Source organism: Euprymna scolopes, chromosome 42, assembly GCF_053919585.1.
Source record: "Euprymna scolopes isolate OS-2025 chromosome 42, ASM5391958v1, whole genome shotgun sequence".
NCBI classification, from domain to species: domain Eukaryota; kingdom Metazoa; phylum Mollusca; class Cephalopoda; order Sepiida; family Sepiolidae; genus Euprymna; species Euprymna scolopes.
The window spans coordinates 47927765-47932543 of NC_136523.1; the positions used below are offsets into that span (position 1 = coordinate 47927765).

Consider the following 4779-nt stretch of genomic DNA (forward strand, 5'->3'; position numbering starts at 1 on the left):
ATAAGTGTGCCCCAAGTGACATTTATAAATCTAGCCGATAAGTGTGCCCCAAGTGACATTTATAAATCTAGCCGATAAGTGTGCCGCAAGTGGCATTAGATGGCATTGAAGAAACATTTCAATGGTGTTCGTAGGTTTCCATTGAAACTCATCTCAATGTTTTAACCGACAACATATTCGATTTCTGTATCGCACAGACAAACAAACATTGATTTTCACACACACACACACACACACACACACACACACACACACACACACACACACACACACACATAGTGAAAGAGATAGATAAGATAGATTTACTGGTATATTGGGCGTTCCGACGTATCGAATTTTATATTACATTTTTGTTTTAATTTTGGAATGACTGAAGTAACACAAAACAAAGGCGAACAGTATATAATAAAAAAAAACGTAAACACTTGAATGAGACACACGTTTTAGCAACCACGCCCGATTGAATTGTTACACACGAATTTTAATCACGCCATTTTACACCCATTTTATTCTTGCTTATGACGTGTCTTCAATAAATTTCCAGACATTATTCATATGGACACTTTTATTGATAGTACACACAGGAAACTCTAGTCTCCTTCGAAGTAATCTCCTCCGGCTGCAATGCACCTGTTGTACCGTTCCAACAACTTCTGGAAAGCTACATGGAAAGTCTTCTTGCGTGTCAATGACCCCTCATCACAGCCTCTTTGATCTCCTCAGTTGTCTCATAACGACAGCCTCTAAGGTTTTCCTTGAGTTTAGCAAAGGCTCCTTCAGTCTTTGACAGACTATGGATACCCACGAAGTGGTGTCTGCGCGTGAAATCTTGTGACAGGATTTGCGCAATCTCCAACCACACCTGTCCTGAGTGGACATCGTTAAATACCAGTTGCAAGTGAAGTGTATGTACAAGACGACTGGAAGCAAATGCCGAGATAGGCGGAGAGCATATACAGCACCTAGAATTCCCAAATGGTTACCCATCTGGTACTAACCAGGCTCATCGTTGCTTAACTTCGGTGATCTGATGAGAACTGATGTGTCAACGCGATTATGCCGTATATAATACGATTATGTCGTATATTATATATCCTTCAGCTTAGGGAATAACCGAAAGTCACAGGGGGCAAGTTCTGAAGTATATGGAGGGTGAGGAACTGTCTTGATGGCCATCTTAGTCATGGCAAGGTATTTCTTTCTGATCTTCTTCTGAGCACTCTTCACGCAAATCTTCCACATCTTCAGGTTCTCACAAATAATTTGCATGTACATTTCCCATGCTGACATCAAACTGAATTTCTTGTCTCTATAGACACACGACGGTCCTTATCCATAAAATTCTTTATATGACCAATCGACTCTGGTGTTCTGACTTCCTTACTTCTCTCGCAACTTGGAAAAATGCCACAGAAACTTATGGATCTTCAGACTGCTTTTGGACCGTCTTGCTTGAATCGAGCATCAGTCTTTGAGTGGCATAAGAGATTCAATGAAAGCAAGGAGTTTGTGAGAGATAATGGAGGAGAAAGGAAGTCAGAACACCAGCGCATTTTATGGATAAGGACCGTTGTGTATCTATAGAGACAATAAGTGCACAGTCTGATGTCAGTGTGAGAACTGTACATACAATTATTCACGAAAGATTTGTGCGAAGTTTATCCCAAGAGTGCACAGAGAAGATCACAGACTATTTGACTAAGATAGCCATCAAGACAGTGCCTCACCCTCCCTATAGTCCAGACCTGGCTCCCTGTGACTTTTGCTTATTCCCTAAGCTCAAGGAAAACCTTAGAGACTGTCGTTATGAGACAATTGAGCAGATGAAAGAGGCTGTGATAAGGGTCATTGACACGCTCATACAAGAGGACTTCTATGGGATCTTCTAGAAGTTATTGGAATGGTACAAGTGCATTACAGCCAGAGGAGATTACTTCGAAGGGGACTAGAGTTTCATGTGTGTACTATCAATAAAAGTGCCCATACAAAAAAGTTTGGAAACTTATTGAAGACACCTCGTATGACCATTATGATAAACTAGCCTGGGTATCCGGCATTACCCGGGTGTTTGGAGGTGTGTTGAGCAAAAAGAAATTTTTTTTTAATAAAATTTTTTAAAAAAGTGGTAGTAGGCAGGCAGGCTCGAACCCGTACCGAGAGGGAAAAGAGCGTGAAAAAACAAAAACGTGACGCAATTGCTGTTGCATCTATCGCCAAACCGGAATTAGCAAAGGTTTAAATTAAGGCTAGTCAACCGAAAAGAGATGATGACTTTCGAATATTGGGCGAAAAAAAAACGACCCCTCCTTGTAGAAAAGTGCCCAGTTGAGGGTGAAGGAATTAATGTTTTTAGTCAATTTTTCGATATTTATCGTCTGAAGCTTCCAAACGATAGCGATCTCGTGAAAATCCGTCACATCTGTCGAAAGATTTAGGCATACATATATACATACATACATACATACATTTAAACAGAGGTGAGATTTGTATAACTTGTTATTTGTTTCTTTTTTCGTTGGATTGTTTATTATGTCATTTATTGGGTTTCGTGTTACTTGTTCGGCAATGAACAACATTTTTGTTTTTCAATATCTGTTACTTTTTCGTTCTGTTTTCTGCTGCTTTTTTTTTCTTTTCGTGTTGTCTGTTAAATTGCTTCTTCTGTGGTCCGCTACGTTGTTTGTTGTGTCATATACTGTCATTTTTTTTATTATGGAACTTACTCCAGACAAGGCATTAAGCCACTTGACGTAAGTAACTGCTACTTCAAAATACTATTTCAAAGTCAAAAACTAGCCAACGATGAGTGTTAGATGGAATAGACTCTGACCCAGAAAACAGTAATTTCCCCTTCTTTGTGAGAAACATCGTTCATGGAATGTAAGAAATAAAGGACAAAATGAGGGAAGCGTAAGTAAACCCAAGTCTCACTTTTTGCTGTTTTATTTGTTGTCTGCTGCCGTCTTTTTTTGCCGTGTTTGTTACTTTTTTTGTTGTAATGTCTTGTTCTTGTTCGATGTGTGGTGATTTACTGACATTTTATTGTCCTCTGTATTCTCGAACCAACCCAATTAGCTTCGTTTGTTAATGTAACAGAGCGACCATATGCGAAGCATAATACTATAAAAAAAAAGAGTGTGTGCACAGACTGACGATCACGTTTGAGAGCACGTTTGAGAAAACAAAAGTCAGAAAGATGGGACACGATCACGATATATTCGAGAAAGTACCCGGAAATAAATATTGTTGTTATTAAAAAAAATAAAAAAAGGAGTAAAGTTTTTCTTTTCTTTTTATTAAATTTTATTTTATTTTATTTTTTTTTTTACTCATGTTCAACCCTTACAAAGCATATCGCCACTTGGACGTAAGAAGCTACTATTTGGGGCCATGTCTAAGAAAGATTAACAAGATATTTGTTTATGTTACATTTAAACTTCTGCATATCAGTACAGCCAGAGAAGCAGGCAGCAGGAAGGGAATTCCAAATTCTAGCTGTTTGAGAGAAGAAACTGTTAGAATAGAAAGCTTTCTGGCATTTATAGATATCAACAGTGGAGGGGTGAGATTTTATTTCTAATCGGGTTTGTCAGGGATATGTACGCCGAGGGGATACAAGTGAAACGAGTTCATCAGAACGCATTCCATTATTATTATTATTATTATTATTATTATTATTATTATTATTATTATTATTTTTCTATGTTCCTTGCGACTGAGCCTGCTACAACGTGTTGGGTCTACGTGTTTAAACGTGTGTCACGTTACACTATTAATATAAGAAAAGCAGTTCATATCATTCCTCTTATAGAGTTTTTTTCATCGACCTGCGAATAGCTAAGGTGGGCTGGATACGCTTATTGTACGACTACCAACCATAGAGTCCATACGTGGTGTATTCAAATAAAACTCTTGAAGTCACGAAAACGATTTTATAAAACAAGGCAAGCACAAGTTAATTCCCCTTACTTTCTAAAAATGGTCGGTTGCAGTGTCTGTTACCATGGTGACTGTTGTTTGTCTGCGTGTTGTCCGTCACTTGCTTTGTCTATCATCCTGTTCGTTGTGTTTGATATTGAAACGGTCAGTTAGCAACATTTTTGTCGCTTTATATTCGCCTAATACTACCGAACCATCTTCTGTGATAGTGGGCGTGCCTATTGCTTTTTACTGGTCTTTAAAGTTGTGAATAATGTCAAAGACTCTACACACACACACACACACACACACGCACACACACACACACACACACACACAACGAAGAAAGGTCGCTTTCCTTTTTTGTCGTTGTCAATGTCTTTTTTTTTACACAGAAGTCACCACTCATCAAGGTCCGGGGGCCACTCGAGGATAAGGGTTAACGGGTATACATTAGTCATTGCGATTATAGCGTAGTAAACATAAGTAGTGGGAATTTTATAAATTGGATTACTTACGGGGGGACGGCTCATCAAGAACTTGTTTACGTTGGACTTGAAGACAATCAGATTGTAGTCAACTGGAAAGCAGGCAATCGGAAGAGAATTTCACAGGCGTGCAGTTCTAAGAAAGAAATTTTGTTCATGGAATCTACGTTTAGGTTTAGGCATAGATAAGGAGTGTGGGAAATTGTTGATAGTGGTTTTGGACGAGTGTTTTTCGTGAAAGTTTGGCGAGAGGGGGGGGGCAATAGATTTGAGCTCAGATGAGCACTTGCCATGAAAATCTTGTGCAATGAATATATTTTCCAACTTGTCTATCCATCTCTTTCTACGAATGCTGGTTGTGTTCTGGTCAGCG

The 4779-nt window shown here is 38.8% G+C and overlaps 1 pseudogene; it reads right to left on the reverse strand.

Moving 5' to 3' along the window:
• Positions 1 to 950: 950 nt before the first annotated feature.
• LOC145267288 (5S ribosomal RNA) lies at positions 951 to 1067 on the reverse strand (annotated as a pseudogene).
• Positions 1068 to 4779: the final 3712 nt, after the last annotated feature.